This window comes from Meles meles, chromosome 1 (genome assembly GCF_922984935.1).
Source record: "Meles meles chromosome 1, mMelMel3.1 paternal haplotype, whole genome shotgun sequence".
Classification (NCBI taxonomy): domain Eukaryota; kingdom Metazoa; phylum Chordata; class Mammalia; order Carnivora; family Mustelidae; genus Meles; species Meles meles.
This window is the reverse complement of record NC_060066.1, coordinates 168,860,823-168,883,656: the sequence shown is the minus strand read 5'-3', so window position 1 is coordinate 168,883,656 and position 22,834 is coordinate 168,860,823.

The window sequence follows — 22,834 nt, the reverse complement described above, 5'->3', positions numbered from 1 at the left end:
ACATCCATTTTTCTCTAAACAAAATGAAGTCAGTATGGTGTTTGTTGTTGCAGAGCTATGAACAGGATGCCCGTCAAATAGGCCTGAAAAGAAAGAAGAATATTCAGTGTTGGCAAGGTTGTAGCGAAATGGACATTCTCAGAACCTGCCCCACGCAGAGGGGCTGTAACTTCCTACACCCTTTCTGAGAGTTATTGGCAATATGTGTGAAAAACTTGAAAGAATATTCATACCCTTGAGCTTTATAGTTCCTACTCTGGGAAACTCTCCTAATGAAATTACAGACACTTGGATATAGATTTGTAAATCAGGATATTGTCCCTCATGGTGTGATTTTTTTTTTTTAAGGGCATTGAGTAAAAAACAGTTTAGGGCTACATGGGTGGCTCAGTCGGTTAAGCCCCCAACTCTTGCTTTTGGCTCAGGTCATGCTCTCAGGGTCCTAGGATTGAGCCCTGCCCTGGGCTCCATGTTCAGGATGGAATTTGTTTGGGATTCTCTCTCTCCCTCCCTCTCTGCACCGCCACTCCCCCCCCACCCCAAACACTGTCTCTCTCAAATAAATAAATCTTTTTTTTTTTAAAGTTTAAACATTCCTGGGGCAACCTGAGGGTTTTGAAGGGTCAGGGGTGGGAGGTTGGGGGAACAGGTGGTGGGTAATGGGGAGGGCACGTTTTGCATGGAGCACTGGGTGTTGTGCAAAAAGAATGAATACTGTTACGCTGAAAAAATAAATAAAATGGGAAAAAAAAAGTTTAAACATTCCACAATAGAGAGCAGTTAAGTAAATTGTCACAAATTCACATAATAGATGTGAAATAAAATGAGGGCTCCATCAGGTAGGGATCTCCATCTCTTTTTTGTTCACTGTGGTAACTCCAGGGCCTATCATGGTGCCCAGCACGTAGTAGACACTCAGCAAATATTTGTTGAATGAGTGTAACTTCGTAGTTAGGCATGAGTGCTCTGAAGTTGTACCTCCCAGCCCTCACCCTAAAGCTGTGAGAACTTTGCCTCACTACCCTCGTTGGCAAAATGAGGGTTAGCATAGAACATTTTTCATAAGATTATGTGGAGGATTGAAGGCCACAACAGACACATAAGGTGACATTAACAGAGAAGCACTAAATAAATGTTAGCTTGCTGTGATGATCCGTGGAGTTGTAAGGGAACATCCTTATGGTTAGTAAAAACTAGCACCTTAAATATATTCAGTGAGATCGAAAACTTGCAATAGGAAAGGACAGATATAGCATTTATATTTAAAAAATGAGAAGTTTGCAAAATGCAGTGATCTCTGGACCATGAGAAACGCCATAATTTTCATGAGCAAAGGAACAACATGCCCCTGAGAGACCCGTGGCTGCAGACAAGTTTAATGCATCTTTACATCAGTCCCTACATTCAGAACCCTGGAAGGAATCAAAGCAATTCAGCAGGGTCTGGGAGTGGGAGAGAGAATCATGCTTTAATCAATTATCAGAATGACAGAGGGACTTTGAGAACTTTATTTACATCAAACCACATGTTTAGTTGATTCTTGAGCGTCGTATGCTTGCTGATAGGAGGCCCCCCAAACGAAATTCAGCTCTTGGCATTCTTCTAGAATTTGTAGAGAACATCTGTGAACTTCAGGGAAAGTTCTGTATTTGCTATTTCAAGGTTTTCCCTTAAGCACTTCTTTGGCTGTAGACAAACCTGTGCTCAGACCATTTTTTCAAAACCTGATCTAACAACTTCAATCAGATCCTGCTAGTCTAAAGATCCTAAAAGCTGGGCATCTGGGTGGCTCGGTGGGTTGAGGCCTCTGCCTTTGGCTCAGGCCATGATCTCAGGGTCCTGGGATCGAGCCCCACATCGGGCTCTCTGCTCAGCAGGGAGCCTGCTTTCTCCTCTGTCTCTGTCTGCTTCTCTGCCTACTTTTGATCTCCCTCTGTCAAATAAATAAATAAAAATCTTTGAAAAGAGAAGAAAAAAAAAAAGATCCTAAAAGCTAACTCGTGTTTTCAGAGCTTGCCATAAAACATCCTGGGGACTCAAGCAGCCCACAAAAATCTGGGGGTAAGAACAGTGATAACTAGGGTGCCTGAGTGGCTCAGTGGATTAAAGCCTCTGCCTTCGGCTCAGGTCATGATCTCAGGGTCCTGGGATCGAGCCCCTCATCAGGCTCTCTGCTCAGCGGGGAGCCTGCTTCCTCCTCCCTCCCTCTCTCTCTCTGCCTGCCTCTCTGCCTACTTGTGATCTCTGTCAAATAAATAGATAAAATCTTAAAAAAAAAAAAAAGAAGAACAGTGATAACTGTTTGGGGTGACATTGAGCTTTCAGAAACAACAGACAGACTTCATGTTATGGACTTTTGAGATGTTTCCCAGGCTACCAGCATTAAATATAATTTGGAGCTCAAAGGAAGGCCTATAACAGAACAACATTTTTTTGATTCCACCCCCACTGCAGTACTGATAGGCTGGTGGTCCAAAGGTGGGCTATGGAGAGGGAGAACAGGAAGAAACCCATCCTGTACATAAAATTTAAACATCATCTACTGAAATCTAGGTAAGAGTCCCCTGGCTGAAAGGACAATTTATAGAGTATATTGGGAGGATTTATTAATCACAAAATAATGATTTTTTTTTTCTATTTTAAACTGCCTTAAAAAAATCAAGGCCGGGAAATTTGTGAGCTGGGATCGTATTTGAAATGCAAATTTGTGGGCTCCAGGCCAAGGCATTCTTGTTCAGTGGCTCTGGTGTGAACACAGTTCTTTGCATTTTTTATAATCATTCTAGGTGAAAATACTAATCCAGAAACACTTTTTTTTTTTTTTTTTTTTTTTTAGGAAATCCTCTTTTGCTTGAGAAATTACTTTAATTGGCTTTTGGGGCTCTGTACATATAGATTCCAGGGCTCATCTTGATGAGAGAGGTCAAAAAAAGGATGGGATTTACATGTTTCTATTTCATAACTTAATGGGACTTGAGGGTTTTCCCATTGTCAGTCCTTGTCAGAGTCTTAGTGTTTGAATTATAGAGAGATAGGAACGTGGCCGGCCGCATGGAAGCAGGCTGCAGCCGAGAGTGACAAGACAGTGAGTCATTGCCTTCAAGGACTGGATGATGTATACCACCGACATGCTGTTTGACATTTAGCTTTAATTGTTTGCTCTCTTGCGACGTGACTTCCCTACTTCATCACTAAATCTTTAGTAAAATACTCTATACAATTCTTTGCTGATGGTGCACTGAGAGATGAAGGAGAGAGAAACATGGTGGGATTTTCCTGTGGAACATACCAGAGAGAACTGGAAAAGCCGTGAGGAACAAAAATGGGACAGCAAGAAGGGGGTGGGAATTTCAGTGGAGGAGGAATTCATAGAACAAAGAAGCAGGGGTTCATAGGGCCATCTCCAGAAATTTGAATTATCCTCTCTTTGGAACTCTTGGGAAGATTGCTGGAAGTTCAGGGTTTTACGGAATATTACTAACATACAATAAAATACTTTCATTGCACACACACATCACTTATTTTTAAAAATTTGTTATAATGTGCCCTGGTGGACTTTTCTTTGTTATCCTGATTGAGGGTTATTGAGTTTATAGTTTTCAAGTCTGGAAATGTTTAGCCATTATATTTTCAAGTATGTTTCTATTTCTACTTGCCCCAGCCTCTCCTTCTGGAATTCTATGTCAGACCATTTCAAATTGTCCCACAGGCCATTGTTTTTCAATCATTTTCTCCTATATGATTCACTTTGGAGAACTTCTATTGCTATGACTTCAAAATCACTAATATTTTCTTCTGCAATATGTATTAAACCTTTCATCTTTCTAGAGGAGTTTTTATTAGCATATATTATATTTTTTTAAATATCTAGAAGTTTCATTTTGCCTTTATTTAAATATCTTTCCATTTATCTCCTCACTACATTCATGCTTACCTTTGAATATAACTTAATATAGTTATAACTATAGTTATATAGTTATATGTTATATAAGTTACATAACTATAGTTATATAACTTAATAGCTGCTTAAAGTCCTTATTTGCTATTCTAACATCTCTATTATTTCTGGACTGATTTTCCCCCCCAAGGATAGGTCCCACTTATTTTCCTACTTCTTGGCATGCCTAGCATTTTCTTTTTTATACTGAGTATTGTGTTTTATGTTGAGTGTCTGGATTTTGTTGTTATCCTATAAAAAGTGTTGAGCTTTGTTCCGACAGGCAGATAAATTATTTGCTGATTAGCTTGATCTTTTCCAGACTTATTTTAAAGACTTTGTAGGGCAAGTATAGAGAAGATTTTACTCCAGGGATAGTTAAACCAACTACTAACACATGACACTTCTTTGGCTATTGAATGTCCCAGGGGATCTGCTAGGACCTTCTACTCATGGAGGATGGAGTCTCCCAATTCTGTAATTTCTGTGTATTTCTCAGTCTACAGTCCCCCAGTCATCCATTGCCTGGTCTCTTGAAGTTTTGCTCTAAGCATACATGACCTAATATTCAGCAAAGACTCTGAAGTATTTTCTTATGTTGCTCTTCTCTGAAGCGCTGCTCCACAGTTTTGAGTAACCTCAACCTCCCAGATCTCTGATTTCTGTCTCCTCAACTTAGTGAGATTGTTGTACTCTGCTTAGGATTTGCTTCCTGCAATAAGATTCAGAATGTGATTCTATGCAAAGGCCAAGTGTTTATCTCATTACTTCCCTTTTCTTGAGAACCACAATAACATACCATCTGTTGTCCAATGGCAAACAGTTTTATATAATTTATCCTAGAGAATATGTCTGAACCCTGTCACTCCATCATGGCTTGAAATGAAAGTTCAGCTATTATGATTTGTTTGTACATGAGAGAAAAGAGTAAACCTCAAGACTAGAAGCAGGAATATTCATACCACAACAAAACAAAACAACATGTATTAAGAGTAATATCTAAAATGTGAAAGGGATCCTAGTCTGCATTGATTGAAGTGTGGTATCTAAGACAAGGAAGGTGGTAGTGCCCTTAACCCCAGTCTGCATATTATTGATCCTGTTCATTCTTTTATTTTATAAACATCTTTGTCTTCTCTGTGCTAGACACTGAGCTACCATGTTAAATGAGATAGAGCTCTTGCCCTTAAGAAACTCAGAGATCAGAGAGAAATAGGTAACTAACATGGAAATAACAATATACTATGATAAGTGATACGTAGAGATAAGCTTATGAGAACACAGAGAAGTACCTATTTCAACCTGAGTGAAGGTAGGGGTGTCAAGATGGACTGTCTGTAAGAGATAATAGCTTATGAGTAGAGTCCTGATGGATGAGTAAGAATGCATCAGAGGAAGGAAGTGGGAGGGTTTGGGAGTAAAGCATACACATGCAAAAGCCTATTTAATTTCTTTGAGAAATTATAAGTATTTCAGAGTGGCTGAAGTGTCAAGTGGGAAGAAGAGGAGTGGGGTGAGATGAGGCTAAAAAGAGATATAGGAGCTGAGTAATACAAGGCCTTGTTAAACATTTTAATCTTATTCTAGGAGAACTAGGGAACTACTGAATTGTTTATCCAGGTGACTAACATAATCTTTATATTTTAGAAAGATGTCATGGGGCAGTTTGGGAAATGGGGTTGAATGGGTGAAATAATGATCCACTAGGAAGATGAAAAACTAATGCAAGCCAAAGATAATTTATGCCTGAACTCTTACTGGAAATGGGAACTGAGATGAGTACATGAACAAGAGGTATTTAGAAGGCATTATCAACTGCGTCTGAAGACCAGTTGGATATGGGGATAAAGAAGAAGAAGGAGCCATAGATAGCACCTGGGGGTTGACTTGGTGACTCAGGTGACTCAAGTTTTCTCTTGAGGGGTAGCAGATTTTTTTGGTTTCTGTCTATGCTGACCATTATCTTACCATATATGTGATTCCAGCCTCCTGGTTGCCTGGACCTATGTACTTCCTCTAAGTGTTTGAGATTACTTTCTGTCTGCTAAGCTTGCCTTCTGTCTCTTGTCTCTTTTAGCAGTCAGAATCTGCATGAGCCAATACTTCTGAATGCTCTCCTGATTGTGCCTGGATTACCAAGTCAGATATATTCTTGGATCTGTCTCACCCCAATGTGTTCCTCGGACCTTGTGCCTCCAACTTGACAGTTCTGCCACATTTCTTTCTATGACTCATGGGAAACTGTGATACAGAGCCAACAAAATAATACATGGAGATCAGTACTGGAAAAGACTTAGGACATCATATGGCCCAACACACCAATATTGCAGTTGAAAAACTGAAAACATAGTTTCATAATTTCATCTATACATTCACTAAACGTGTGTTGATTTTACTACCCTTCCTTGACAGTTATTAATAATTATAACTCTCTCTATATATATAACAAATATATATATATATATATATATATATATATATATATATTTGTGTGTGTATCTGTAGTTTTTACAGCTTTATTTAACTTTGTATAAGGTAAAAAGGATGGTGATCACCTTGCTTTATAGATATTAGGAATAGGGGATAGAAGGTTCAACCCATAAAAATTGTATATAAGAACTGATCAAGAAAGACTGATGGGACCATGGTCAAGATTGCCAGTTGTCCCATAGCATGGGTTCTTCTCTCCTCTTTTGATAATACATTCAATTTTTAGGTACCTGGACCATAATAAAAACCTTGTAGCTATGTAGGTGTGTCAAAGTCCCAAGAGAAAAGATATGACACACTCAATGGGGTAAGCCAAGGAGGATTTCTTTATAAAGGGGCTATTTACTAAGATAGGCTGTGGAGCAATTTTAAGTTATTGTGCAGTAATCCAGAGTGCATAGCAGCTAGGCTATTGCCTCGCTTAGGATGTAATGGAATGAAGGAAGGAAATAGCTACCAAAACCTAGAAAAAGAGAGGGTCAAGTAGATTCAATCACTTTGCAAGGGGCAGTCACCCTCATTTGAAGGACAGGGCCAGCCCAATGCAAACTGGAAGGAAGGGATCAAGAGAAATAAATACTCTTACCCCACACTTCTCTTTTTTTAATTTCCTGCCAGAACCTCTGTTGTTTGAGCTAGAACCATAAAAGCCGGAGTTTATACTCTCCCATTGATATTGTCTACACAGGCAGAGAGCAGATGAAGAGGAGTAGGCAGTGGGTCTGGACAGGCAAATGGAAGGGAGCTGGCATATGAGAGTGATGTAACTACATTTGGCCAATGGAATCAGAGCAGAGATAGTGTGTTGAGCTTTGGGGAATACCCTAAAAGGGAGAGACATGTCTTCCTCCTTCCTATAGGCTGGATTGGTAACATAATGATTGGAATTTGAGCAGCCATCTTGATCCTTGAGACAGAAGGAACATCCTGAGATTGATAATAGAGGGAATCTGGATACCTGCAGATCAAGCAGCTAGTTCTGGTTGCCCACATTCACTTGAGAGAGAAATAATCTTGTGTCCTTTTAAAGCCACTATTATGGGTTTTCTGTCATTTGCAGCTGATGCAAATCTTCACCAATTCAGAGACCAAACAGGAAATTCTTTTGTCATTCAGACTATATTGGTTCTTTTTTTTTTTTTTATTTTGTTTTTAAACCCATAAGCATCTGAAATGGACTTTGTCTAGCTAAAGCAAAGGGGAAATTTATTGGAAGGATGCTGGGGGTGTCTCAGAGAATCAACGGAAATGCTGAACTACCAAGATAGGAGAACCCAAGGCAGTTCTGGTATCTCAGAATTCTGTATGGCCTTTCACCCTGGAGGACTGCCACACATGTGACTCACCCCCAACAACTCCAATCTCTTCAGCAATCCATTCCAAATTTCATATTTCTTTTGGAGAGACTCTGATTGGGCCAGCTTGCATCAGGCTCCCAGGTCTCTATTGAAAGAGGGCAGGAAGAGTCACAATACAGTCAGGGCCTTGATTATCTCCAAGCTTCTTAGAACTATTGGTGCCTTATGCGTCAGACACAGGAGGTGTAGCTGAAAGTGACAGAGGGACTGTTAACAAAATTTATACCAATCCTTAAAGCATTTATATGAGTATAGTACATCTCCATAATAAAGTTACAAACTCATTGAGGGTGGGTTTCATACTTACTCTGGAAACAATACGGACAATAAGAATGCCTGGTCCACAATAGATAGTAAATAAAGGCTCATTTCCTTTCATTCCTCACCTCAATACCTGATGTTATGAGCTTCATTACAGAGCCAGGGATAGGCAACAACTCAAAACCACAATTTTGTGCAAATTCAAAAATTTTTGTAACTAAGTTCACTGAAATTCTCAATATCTACCATGTGTCAGGAACTATGTTGCATGTAAGTGACAGAAAAATACGATTAAATGCTCTTAAGTGTTCATAGTTTGGCAAGGAAGAGAAGCATGTGGACAAATCCTGGTAATAATGAGCAGCAAGTTACGTGCCATGGCAGAAGTAGCATCAGATGCCTTAAGAGAGAACAGAGGGCCACTGAGAGAGTTGGCAGAGGTGATGTTTGAGGTGGCTGTGCGAGGGTGAGTAGGAATCCTACAGACATAAAATGGAGGAAGAAAATTCTACGCAAAAAGAAGAGCATGTGCAAAGCTTCTGAAGCATAAAAATGAGCAGCTGTGTTCAGGAAAAAGCCAAGACCTCCACGTGACTCGACTTCCAGGCACTGACTGGAGATGTATTTCCTCCTTCAATAGTAATTTATCAAGTGCCAGGCTGTGCAAGGTTACCAGGGAGTCAAAGATAAATGAGATTCAAGCTTCACCTTTAGTGGGAGAGACAGACACAGTGACTATGATCATGTGAGTGTTATAGCAGAAGGAAAGCAAAACCTTACGGTCCTATTGTGACAAGGGAAGGGACATTATCAAGGGACTCAGAAAGAGAAACTCAGAGCTGCATGCAGAAGTTAGGGTCTTTAATGCCATGCTAAAGCTGCTTGAGTTTCTTTACCTCATAGATCAGGAGACCCTCTAAACTGTTCCATATGTATCTGTTAAAGTAAAAAGATTCCAGTATCCTGAGGTTACTTTAAAACTTTCTGGCTAGGGACACCTGGGTGGCTCAGTGGGTTAAAGCCTCTGCCTTCGGCTCAGGTCATGATCCCAGGGTCCTGGAATGAAGCCCCGCATTGGGCTCTCTGCTCAGCAGGGAGCCTGCTGCCCACCCCCCTCTGCCTGCCTCTCTGCCTACTTGTGATCTCTCTCTCTCTCTCTCTGTCAAATAAATAAATAAAATCTTAAAAAAACACACAACTTTCTGACTCAAGAAAAATAAATCCCACTTGTTTTACACTTGTGTGTCAGGAACCATGCTAGGGATTTTTATATCTCTTATCTCATTTGAACTGAGATTGGTCTTCAGGTGGAGAGGGCTAACTTTGGAGGTAAGCACAGCAGAGAGGAGAGAAATGAATACCTGAATGTGAAGTGGGGATGGTTGGGCAGGTTAATGCTATTTTATGGGTAGGAGACAGGGGCTTGAATTCTTCCTCCACGTCAAAGAAAGGTCCCTGCTCTAATCAAAATGCCTATGATTCCTTGGGTATGTATGACAAGTCAAAGCCTAGATTACTTCAAAAGGAATATGGACAGCTTCAAGCTGCTTAAACTATCAAGGGTCTATATATCTCAAGCAAAGACAGGTCCAAGAAAAAGCAGTCCAACATTACCATCAGAGCTACAAGTTCCTCCATCGTTCCAAGGTGACTGTAGAATCTGCATTTCTTCTATTCCTTGGAATGAATTTCCATTCCAAGAAGAAAGAAGCAGGGAAGAAAGGCTTTTCCTAAAAAGGCTTAAGTTTCTAAATCAGGATGAGATACACTTTCTCGAGACTTCTGCTACATTTCATTAACCAGAACTCTGTCACATGGCCAATCTCAAGTGCAAGGGAAGCTGGGAAATGGAACATTTTAACAGAATGTATTTGCTTTCCCCCTGAAATCCAAATTAGGGTTGAGTGACTAAGTAAGGGGCAAATAGGTAGCAAGTAGACAGGATATATAATCTCACTCCATTTTTCTAACAGTTCTATAAGGTAGATAATGTTATCCATATTCTACATATGGGAAAATAGAGTCAGAGAGGAAAGTAAGTTGGCCAAAATCACCCCAAATAATGAGTTATGGAATAAAATTTTTAAATCAAGTTTGTATCATTCCAAAAGTAGATTTTTTGTTTTTCTGATGCCATCCAGTCTCCCTTAGCTATGTGACCTTGAGCAAGTCATTAAATCTCCCTGAGTTTCAATTCCAAGGTAAATGAAATGTGGGTCATCACCCCTGGCTCAAAGTTTCTTCAAGTTAGCTGGTGAAAGCAAAAGGGTTGGAAAGGATGATATCAATGGGACCCTGATTATTATTTATACCCCTTTTGCTAAAGTGTCTCTTTTGCAGTTGACAAGCAGGAGCTTTGAAGAGCACAGCCCCAACATCAGTGTTTGAGCTTAGCACCAGTAAAATCTCTTGGCTGGCATTTCCTATTTGGGCCCCACCACAGTTTCCCAGGAATTTCCACTGGCTGGGTTTCCTTTGTCCACTCCAAGAGCTGCCTATGCAGATGAGTTATGAGCCACATTCCACAGCAGGTCAGATGAAAACAACGTGCAAACCTTTCATCCTGGCTTCCTCCGCTTCTTCCCCTGTGGCTGCTCCCCAGCTAGAGTTCAATGTGGGCTGTTCCTCAGACTGTGCTTCTTCTGGTGCCCCATCCCAAGAAGGAATAAGTGTCTGGGCACCGAGGGTGTCATTCCAGTTATGGACTCACAATACTCCACCTGTTTCATGCCTCTAAGTTTGGGCCCTTGTGCACCTCTGCTGGGGAAGCTTTGCCTTCATTGTTTCCATCAGAGACCCCCTATTTCCGGGGTCAAGGCTCAGGCTAAATCTTAGACCCTCCTCTGTAACATCTTCCCCTATGCTTCTAGGCCTATGTCATTTGTCTCACATTTTTGTCTCTAGTAACACAAGGCTTTGTCCATACTTTGATTATAGTGTAACACACAGTGTGCCCACACTGAATTAAAACTCATCACGAGTCTGACTTTGCCATCACTGGATCCCAGAACTTTTAAAAAGAACAGATAGAATAATATTGATAACCAAAAAAAAAAAATGCATGTTCATTATACTGAAAGAGTAAAGGAAGGAAGAGAGTAAGTCACAGATATAAATGGGGGGAAAAAAGTCTCATCCAATCCTTCCTTTCCCATTCCTATCCCTTATAATCACCTAGTTACGTGTCTGGTACCGCAGAGACATGGACCAATCAGAACAAAATGCTGGAGCAGACTACGAAAGGCCTCCTGTGGAGACAAGGGTTCATGTTTTGGTTGCCAGAATCTGGCCATCTTTCCATTTCAACACGTATGGACCCATTGAATTTGTTGTCATCACTCCCTAACCATTGTATGAATATAATTTTGAAACCACGTCCCCACCTTAGAAACACCTGAATTATTTTACTATTAAAAATGGGGCTAGAATGAACACACTTGAAAATAAATTTGCAAACATGTGCAGGTATTTCTGTGATAGAGTCCTACAAATGGAATTTTGGTGAAGACTCCAAGATTATACTCCCACTAACTAGGTATAATCATATCCATTTCCTCAGGGCCTCACAAACCTTTATATTGTTGATCTTTGTAACTTTTGCAAATTTTGAATAATATGCAGTTGAGCACCTTTCTATATGTTTATAGGTTTTTCTTTTGTGCCATGACTATCAGAATCTTGCCTGCAATGAGTTCCCCTCAGTCCTAAAATCCATCTCTACAAATACCCCCAGGAAGTTTCAATTCAAGACTGTGATACTGACAAGAATTTGTTGAGAACAACTGCTTTCTTTTGGAGTTTACTTGGCATTGCTGTGTTTGACAACCATACCCACCATGCACTGAAGTTCTGAGGGTAACTTCCAGCAACATCAAGCATCTATTAAGGGTCTTTCATTTGTGTGACTAATGGGAGGGTTTTGTGTGGGTTTGGGGGTGTTTTTTGTTTTTTTAGTTTTGTTTTTGGTTATCTCATCTGTACTGCTCTTGTCCTTTGCTTTGTCCCAGTCTGTCTGAGTCCCTTCCGTGTGAGATGATGTCTAGCTCTGCAACATTCTGACCTAGGAAGTCACCTTCTCAATTCAGAGCCCTTGGTATTAAATACTTGGAGCCTATTATCTTTGCATGATGAGTCAATTTCCTTTCATTTCAAATTCAGTAACACCTACTCTGTGCTAATCTTTGAGAATACAAAATTGGATAACACTCAGTCACTATTTCAGGGGAACCTGAAGTCCAGTAGAGATGAAAGTCACATAAGGAGAATTATCAGTGTCATACAGTCACAGGCATTTCATTCCCATTGTCAGAAGAGAAGGTGGGATGGGAGTTAGACCTTGATGAGTCTGTCATGTCAACAAGGAGTGAAGCCCAGGATGTCCTGGGAGATAGGACAGTTCTCCTGCTTACCAGTGATGAGATCTTGGGTAGCTGATGTAAACTCTGCTATGAAAGTTTCTGTAAAATGTAGAACACAGCAACACTTGGCTTATAGGATTGTTCTGAGAACTAAATGAGTAAATTCAAGTAACTCAGAGCCTGTAGTATAGTAAATGATCAATAAGTGTTAGTTTTTAGTGTTGTCATTATCACTATTTCTCTTAATTACTATTAATAATATTATAATGACTGAGTAAAAGGGATGTAAACCAATCTGGGGGATACAGGAGAAGGTGATGGCAGAACTGAGTTTTGAAAAGCAGAGAAAGTGAGTAGAGCTTTGGTCCAGAGATGGAACACCCCATTCTTATCATGAGTTGAGCTGTGAAAATGGGATGGACATTTAACCTCCATGACTCGTTTACAAATGAAGATGCTCAGGCACAGAGATGTTACACAACTTGCACAAGCTTGTGATACACTGTATTTGTAGTTCTTCTAGTTCAGAGATAAGAAAAACAAAGCTCAGGGTGGTGTTAGAGTCAAGATTTAAATCCACGTCTCTCAAACTCTAAAGCCCATCTTCTCACTGCGCAGTATTGCTGTCCGAGGGAATAGATGAGTCTCGTTTCTTTGGGACTTTTGGATAAGACTTGGGCCATCTTTACACTTTAGTTTTCTTATTTCTAACTCGGGCATCTCTATACCTCTCCCCTCGGCACACTGTCTCTCCTCCAGCCTCCAGAAGAGGCTGTAACAGTGAGTAAGCTTCCTAGGCAATATGCCTTGATTCCCTTGAAGAAACGCAGCAAGGAAATGTGAACTATGGTGATGGTAGCCTTTTCAAGGGTGGGTGATGAATGGAGACTTCCTGACATTTCAAACAACATCTGAAAGGAAGTGGAATTTTCCTGAAGCAGAGGCAGGAGTTCTCTGTCACAAGCTATTGATTTGGGGTGCACGTCTTGCATTTAATCCAGTGATTAATTTGGAAGGAGGCAGCATGCATGCTGGGCTTTCATTTAGTGAGTTTAAAAGCATACGGCTTCTGATTTATTTTGTCTTCATTTGTGCAAGGCTGTTTTATTGCTACGGGTTGAATGACAGGCTTCCCGGCAGGCTGTAAAGATAGGTAAAATTTAAATAAGGAACATAAAATCTTTCAAGGCACTCTATTTATCTTTTGTAATTTATTAATCACACCTACTGAAATCTAGTTGACCCTCTGGGAATGGTTCAGTAAAGGAAAACTATTTAGTGTGCTCAACTTGCCAATCCCTTTGCTTTTCTAATTTTTTCTTTTTCTCTTTCTTTTCTTTTTTTTTTCTGAAGATTTATGTATTTATTTTAGAGAGAGAGAGAATGAGCAGGAAGGGCAGAGGGAGAGGGAGAGAGAATCTCAAGCTGACTCTGCATCAAGTGCAGAGCCCAGTGTGGGGCTCCATCTCATGACCCAAGACCACGACCCAAGTTCAAGACCTGAGCTAAAATCAAGAGTTAGGCACACAACCGACTGTGCCACCCAGGCATCCCTTTTCTTTTTCTTTTATAAGTGAGAAAACTAAGAAGCAACTTCCCCAAGTTGTTCTATGAGTAAGAAATGAAATTAATTCCTGGCTCTGGCCTACAACTCAGGACCACCAAAACATGAAGAGTATGTAGAGCTCCAAAAATATTCCGGAAATGAAAAAAAAAAAAATTCCGGAAATGTTCAAGTATTTTCATAATAAATTGATGAATTAACATAAGTATTCCCTTCCCTGCATCTCTTCAACACCACCAACCCCAACCCTGCCATTGCCTTAAAGACAAACTTCAGGGCAAGGCCTACAAAGCCCTTTAAGTGTTAGCCTCTGCTTATCCAGCAAACACCATCTCTTGTTGCCCTGACCCACCCCCATCCTTGAACTCATTCATATGGAACATCTTTTTTTTTTTTTCAAAGATTTTATTTTTTTATTTGATAGAGATCACAAATAGGCAGAGAGGCAGGCAGAGAGAGAAATGGGGGAGCAGCCTCCCTGCTGAGCAGAGAGCCCAATGTGGGGCTTGATCCCAGGACCCTGGGATCATGACCCAAGCTGAAGGCAGAGGCTTTAACCCACTGAGCCACCCAGGCGCCCCCATATGGAACATCTTTATGTTTTCCCAAATAGGCTATACATTTTCTTACTGCTGGGTCAAAACATATGCTATTCATCTGCCTGGAATGTATCTTTCTAGATGGATGAATGGATGGATACACAGATGGACGAATTGACAACCTAGATCCTGGGTTTATAGTTCATTAGAAGCCATTGCCTGTGGAGTTAGTGCTCATTCCATCAATTCAACTACCTTTGACCCACAACAGTTTTAATTTCTCCAGTATGACTTTATCATTGGACTGAGATTCTCCAATGGTAACAATTGGCCCTGAAACACCGCCACTTATTTCAGGAAACTGCCAGACTTCTCTTGGCACAAGTCTCTCTCCTTAAAACCTCAAGAAACTCTCCTTATTTCATGTGTTAATAGGCATCAAATCTCCCTCTTCTATATGCATAGGAATTCCAAGAAATCAAATAAAAATTTAATTGTGAGATCCAGAATTTTTAAAAATTAAGATTATGTAAATGAGCCTTATTACCTTGAAGGTGTGGCATAAGCTCTAAATCAGGCATTTTGAGAATGGTTTGGGGCCATGTGGGAGGTAATATAAAGACTTTATTTATTTATTTGACACAGAGAGAGATCACAAGTAGGCAGAGAGGCAGGCAGAGAGAGAGGAGGAAGCAGGCTCCCTGCTGAGCAGAGAGCCCAATGCGGGGCTGGATCCCAGGATCATGACCTGAGCTGAAGGCAGAGGCTTTAACCCACTGAGCCACCCAGATGCCCACAGGAGGTAATATAAATGTAATGGGCTACTCAGGAGCAACTAGAGATCACAGGGTCAGAGGTAGGTGTGATCATGGAAAATGTGCCTTAGACTGTTATTGGCATCATGGAAAAGACAGACCCCTAGAATTCATGGGAAATACAGAAAGGAAATTCTCAGTATAATTTCTAATTCCAATCCAAGCAATTTGCCATACTGAGCCTTTGAGGAGAACAAAGATCTTCCTTGTACTTGGCTAGACTGGACACTGAATGTTGTGGTCATATCAGAGCCACAGTGATAGGAGAACTTGGGAAAGAACATGGGCCCCAGTGGGTGACAGCTGGCTCTTTTCCTAGGAGCCCTGTGGAGGAAAGGGCCACACATCAATGTTCAGCCACAAGCTTCATCTTTGGGGTATTACACATGTGTAGACGATGTCTCCCATAGGAGTTCGGCTTAGAGCAGGGACTTCAAAGGAGAGAAGATGAAGAAGGCATTTCAGGTGGGGAAACAGTGGGGCAAAGGTACAGAGGTGGTGGGCTCCTGTTTCATTTGTAGGGTTCACAGTCTATGGAAGTGGAAAGGCATTCATCTATGAGGTCACATCACTTAGAAAGTAGGTGGTTTCTCTGAGCTTCAATTTCCTCATTCATGGACTGGATTTCTATTACCTCACGGGCAAGATAACAGGGTTCCAGTCAAAAAGAGAACTTTGTAACAGGAAGGAATGATTGCTAGAAGAGGTGTGTAAGCAGACATAGCTGCATCCTTGATATCAACAGGCTTGCTGGTAGGATGACCTGTGAAGATCCCTCCCATGACCAGGATTCCGGGATCCCAGTCATGGATACAGACCCTGGTTCTGATGTCGTTACTCACACACCAGCCTCATTCAAAAACTCGGTCTCAGGATCATCAGCCTGCTCTGCTCTGGACACGGTGGTCCATACGGTCAGACCTGAGAGGCTATTAGACTGAATGACACCCGAATCACTACAGTTTCAACAGCCTCTGAACACTTTCCCTAGGAACTGAGAGGGTGCCCCCCCCACCCTTAAAACTACATCATTAGAAAGACAGGACAGGTGAATCCATGTATGATGGTTTGGGACGTCGCCAAGTGGGTGGGCGGCGAGGCCTGGGGAAAGAGCAGAGACCTCACTGCTGAGGCAAACACACAGGTGGCTTCATTGTACATTTTGGTCTGTAGTGAATCAAGGCCCCTAAATTCTACATGAGATACTAAGTTTCAAGAAGAGCTGACGCACCTTTCACCTTCCATGCCTTTGAACCGCGATCATTTCCTCTTCCCAGAATCCCTTTGCAACCTCTTCCAGGTGCCTAATGCACAGGGAAGCACCCCGAGAAGGAGGAGTTGAGACCAGGAGAACATTTCTTCTATTCACAAAGCTAAAGTGTAGGCTGGCTCAGAGGGAACAGCTCCTCCCTGTTCCACTCATTGTCAGCTGCGGAGGCTCAAAGGCTGGAGGCTAGAGTTCTCCAAAGGTGGGCTCCTTTGGCCTCTCCCTCTATAGCTTCTCTCTGCGGCTTCTCCACGTGGCATCAACAACATGGCGGCTTTCTGAAAGCCAGACTTGTCACAGGTCAACTCAGGACTTCTGAGGCCTGCATCTCAAGAGAGAAAGAGCCAAGAAGAAGCCGTAGGGCCTGGTGGTCTCCTAGCCTCAGAAGTCCCAGGAGTCACTTCTGCCACACCCTCTGGGTAGAAGCAGTCACAGGCCCCCACCATGAGTCAAGAGCAGGGAACACAGAGCCCCACTTCTGCGAGGCATTTCATTCCCACTGTCGGAAGAGAAGGTGGGATGGGAGTTAGACCTTGATGAGTCTGTCTTTGGAAACTACTCTCTATCTTCAGAAAATCTTTCTATCTGAAGAACTCATGTTCAAGACCCAGCTCAAATATCACCTCCTTTATGAAGCCTTCCCAGCTCTCCTGGAGCTAGTTTCCTCCTCCATGGGGCCTCACAGAACCCTTAGCACCTGAAATATTTCTCTGTCTCTCTTGGATACTGTGGACTGTGAGCTCTTCAAGGACTGGGGCTATAACATGTATTACTATATCCCTAGATTTCCACACTGGGGAGCTTCTTAGGAAACAAATGTTACCACAAGCTAGACTGGGGTTTCTCATACACCCTGAACTATCTGCATCAGAACACCTGTGTGCTTGTTAAAAATACACCCTCCTAGATCTGCATCAAGCCTCCTGTATTGATTCTCAGGGGCCAGGCTTGGGAAGCTGTGTTTTAATTGACTCCCCAAATGATTCCAGCAGATAGTAACCTTTTCAAGCTACCACATCCCCGGTGCCTAGTACAGCACCTGGCACGTGGTTGCTACCCAAAAAATACCTGTTGAATGAATAAATGAATGAGTGAATGAATAAATATTTTTAGAACTGGGCTGGGCACCCAAGAGTCCATTTGCTCTGTTGGCTAATGGGACCTCCATTTCTGGCTCCAGAGTCAGATAGGCAGACATCCCTCCAGAAGAGGCCCAGGTGGGACTCAATGCCCCACTTCCCTTTAAATGGGCCGGCCCCTGGAGAAAGTGGCTAGGACAGAAGAAGGGAAGGAATCTTGGCAGTCATAAAGTCGGTGCATTATCTCACCCTCTACCAGAAGGCTCCTTCACCATCCCCACCTCCTCCTCGTCTCCCCACCCCCAAGCATCCTGTCACATCCCAGATCAGAACCATTCTGGAAGCAGTATTTGCTAGTTTGACATTTCAAAATAGCATCAAGGAGGCTAAAGATAGCTAGGTTACAAGGGAGGTTAACCAGCTTGCCAACTGACGCTGAGCGAATTCGGTCTTCTCCATGTTGGTCCAAAGAGTCCTGTGATGTCTTTTCTCTGTCCAAAGGGTTAGAAGTATTGGAGGAACAGGGAGAGGATGTTGAGCCAAGAGCAAAGGGCACAGCCTCAGTCTGAATTCAGTGAGTCGTAGGGAAGTGTGTGTGCTTTGGGGGTCTCAGAGCTCTTTTTTTTCCTAGTTCTCTGAGGCAAAAACCTGCCTCCATAAAACCCTGCTTTCTGGGCTCCTGCGATCCCCGTGCCCACCTGCGCATCTGGTTCCCCTCAGACAAACTCACCCAGGAATCATTCAAGTTGGGGAAATAGTTTGTCAGTCTGAAATAGTGAAATTTTTCAAATGTCACCAGCCCTTCAGTTCCTTTTGCGTCTTCCCACCTCAGCCTACTTACACTCCATGTTCCAAAGTCGGGACTGCGTGATTGCAGATGTGGGCAGCAGGGGCCGGAACCTGGCGACTGGGGTGGGAGCGGGGTGGGGGAGGAGCAAGCATCTCCTGAGAGCCCAGGGTCTTCATGGATAACCCTCACGGGCACGGACCATTTACTGCCGGCCGAGCGCTCTGCTCAACTGCTTACGCACTTGGCCTCATGAAATCTCACGACAATGCATTAGGTAATGTTACCACCACCTGTTAGAGGAGGAGCTGAGGGTCAGAGAGGCTAAGCAGTTTGTGGTGGGTGCCACAGCTAGCGAGCTGCGGAGCTGGGATCCTAACTCTGGAGCGTCTGACCAGTAGCCGGCTTTCCTCCCGACCACATTCTATCACTATCGCCTCCCTCTACAGACGTAGACAAGGAACATCCTTGCCTGCTCATCCTGACTTGAACCCATGCCATGCATCACACTGGCCTCAGCGAGGGGACCTGGGGCCGGTTGAGTTGGGCCAGCAACCATGTGGAGCCGGAGGGGGTGGGCACTTGCCCTGGGTGACTCAGCAGCCCAGCCCGCCTGTCTGACCTTTTCCCATGTCACACATAGCTAATGAAAGGGTTATCCCTGCTTGCATCCTGCAGCCACAGCGGTAAGTGGCAACCTGAGTCACAAGGGACAGATTGAATGTCAGAGTTGAAGTGAGTCTCTCTGCCTCACCCTCCCTGAATGCGACCGCAGCTGCCCATTCAGCGGCAACATTCAGAACATGCTGGCAGGGAGGCAGTCAGGGATCCTGAGGGGATGGGATGGTGGTCATCTGGCTAAAAACAGGGGGCGGGGAAGGCCGCCCAATTATGTCTGGCTGTGGGGGCCAAGCTCTGTAATAGGATTCAGGTGCCGTCAAAGGCCCCCTGCCTGTTTCGAGCAAATTCAGTTAAGAGCGGTGAGGGGTGGGGGGTGAGGGCTGGGGGGTGGGTGGTGCGCTAATGGCTTCCACATTGGGGGGCCTTCTGCAACCGAACCTTTCAGGCTCTGAAGGAGGCAAGGAGTCTGACCTGGCCTCAGAATAGAGTCCTGCTCTGTGGAACAAAAACGGATCAATGAAGGGCCTCTTACATGAGTGAGGGTCTTATAGGGCTGGACGCTGAAAGATGACAATAGGCAGACAAATGGGCGCATCCCGCCTGGAGCCTACAGCTGGTGAGAAAGACAGAAAGCGTCCAGAAAATTACAACACAGGGCGAATGAGTGCCATCGGAGCCCCAAGGAGGCCACCTGCCTGAGAGGCAGGGTTTCCAGGAAAGGACAGGTTCCCTGTCTTAGTGCCCGAGACCTGCAGGCTGTGGAGGAGAGCAGCGGGAAGCTGAGGGTGCTAGGAGCAGGGAGAGGAGCACAGGGGAGGCACCTGTGGTCGGGGGACGGTGAGGGGCCAGAGAGTAGGGAACAAAGACACGAGGGATAAAGGGTAAGTTAGGAGACTTGAGCAGTTGGAAAAACATCAGATCTCAAAATCCATGATGGAGAGCAGTTGAAGAATCATAAAAAAGCCAGAGATGGAATTCAATCCATCTTGAAGCACTGGTCTGGCTTCTGAGTCCAGCCGGGACAGGACAAGATCCACGTGGGGACACCCTTTAGGAAGTTGTAGCAGTGATTCAGGGCAATGACTGTGCTCTTGACTCGGCTGAGGGCCAAGGGCATGGAGAAGAGGGGAGAGTAAAGCTAGCTACAAGGCCAAGTCAAGGAATGATACCATCTTTGCCTTCAAGGAGAAAACAATTTTAGTTGAAAAAATATTTTCTCCCTTAGTCCACCCCAGGCTTATGTGACTGGAAGGGAGGTGAGAGGTCACTTGGTTCACTGTCCCCTTGCAGGAAGTCCAGTGGTTTTTGGCCTGGGTTTGAATTCCTTAGTGCAATGCGGGGAACATGGGGGAACGTACGGCTATAGGAGAAGAAATCTGGGTGGGCGGTCGGCCTGGACTCAAGCTTTCTTAGAGTTTGAGAAACCCCCCAGGCCTGGGAGTGTGTGTCCTGCCGGCAGGGCCCATGGTGGCAGGCGACATGGCAGTTCAAGGCTACACCTTTCCTGCCGGCTATGATAAGACAGGTTGCCGACCTCACCAGGTGGAGCCCCCCAGGAGAGGGAACCCTGCAGGCTAGCAGGGGGCTGGGAGCCCATCTCTGCCAACAGACCCACCCACAAGTGTTGGCCAAGTGACTGTCCCGTGTCCAGCCTTGCTCCTGGAAACTGCCGGGATAACACTCTGGGAGAGAGCCAACACTCGCTGACCTTTTACATGGGCAGAATCCACAGGAAAAGGTCGTTCTTTTTGGAGGCTCTTGAAAATTTAATGAGAGCAATTCCTTAGGCTTGTAGAAGTCCTTTAACGTTCTCTAAGCCCAGACAACAACATCTTCTCTTACATGAGCAAGCCGTGTTTTACAGCTCTAAAGTGCTCACTCAGTGACATGCTTAATCCACTGGTGAGCCTGGGAGGGAGGCAGAGATCCCCAGATCCCAGAGTCTCGGTGACCTGGGTTCAAATCCTCACCTTGTGACTGTGTGGCCGCGGGGTCTTTGCTTTCCCTCTTTCAGCTTCCTTCTCTGTAAAATAGGGATAATACACTTATTTCAAAAGATTTGTGCTGCCTTTCCCAGTGCTCAGTAAAGGCTAGTGTCCTCCCTCTTCTTTCTCTCCCACTCCTGTGTTCTCAGCAATGAGGTAGCTAATGTTGCAGAACTAGAAGAATAGGAACCTGGTATACAGTATCTTAGCCAGCTCTGGCTACTGTAACAAAGTATCCTAGACTAGATGGTTTTAAAGAAGAGACATGTTTTTCCTTCATGGTTCTGGAGGTGAGGAAGTCTCAGATCAGGGTGCCTGCATGGTCAGGTCTGCTGAGGACCCTCTTCAAGTCTCACAAATGGCCACCTTCTTGCTGGGTCCTCGCAAGCCAGAGGGAGGAAGCTCGGATGTATCTTCTTTTTAGGGATCATTAATCCCATCGTGGGGGCTCCAACCTCATGACCTCATCTTGACTTAATTAGCCCCAAAAGCCCTGCCTCCTAATGCTGTTAAATTGAGGGTTAGGGCTTCAACAAATAAATCGGGGGGGGGGGGGGACACAAACATCTGTCCAGATAGGTGAGTGCTTCGGGTAGATGGCTGGTTAAGATGGTGAGGGGGTTTCCATGCTTGGAGAAGAGCACAGGCAAGCAGCAAGAAAGGGACAAGTGCATCCATGGTTGTGGGGAACCCAAATTCTAGAGGACCTTGAAACCCCTGGGTGAAGTCCTCTGAATTAATTCAGTAGAGAACAGGAGATCTGGAGGAATCAGAAGCAGAGGAGGAGTGAGCAGGCTGGGTCTGAAGCAAGAGCTATGGGAGGATGGGGGATGGGATAGGAAGAACCCGAATCAGAGACACACAGGAAGCCTGGCAAGAGGTGGGGGAGCCTCTGACCAAGAAAGCAGCAATGGCACCAAACGGAAAGCAGAAGCTGCAAAACCCACTTCTAAGGAAAACTGGAGAGTGGGCAAACCCAGCGGGGAGGGGAGAGAGCTACATAGAGACAAAACAATTCAGGGCGTGTGGGATTCTCTGAGTCATTCATTCAACTACTATTTGTTGAAGCCCTCCCATATATGTCTGGGCACTGAGAAGACCCAGCCCTTGCTGTCAAATAAGAAAGACAGAAATATTAATAAAAGTGGAAACTTACAGAGCACGTACTCTGCACCAGCCATGACTGTTTAATGTGACTCTCCCCAACGAGGACCTGAGAGAGAGGTATCATTTTCATCACTACTTAACCCACGAGGAAACCAAAGCACAGAGAGGGTAATGGCCAAAGCCATGCCCCTCCTCTTTCCTCATCTCACTCTTCTTTATGGTAAACTTGCCTTCAACCTGGCCTTGTAGGATAATGAGAACCAGCTGGGAGTCAACCCCACTGGGTCTGAGTCTCGGCCATACCACTCCCCGCTGCAGGTACCTGGAAACTGGCATGGCCTCTGGGTCTCAGTTTTCATACATATAAAGTGGTTACATAGTATCACTCAACTTGAAGGGGGATTGTGAGGCTTAGATTACATTTATGTAATTGTTTTAATTTCTTCCTAGCACTATGGAGAACACTGTGGTTTCTATGATCATTTCTAATGGACAGTGTTCAGCTCCTCCTGAACAAATCTGGATGGCTAGCTACTTCATAATCGTGGACTGAAGGCATACATCTTCTTGAATAAATGAGTATCTAGCACGGAGGTGAAAGCAGGTGAATATTAGTTTCGCTCAGGTAGCTAACACCCATAGGACATGGCTGTCTGCATTAGGTTA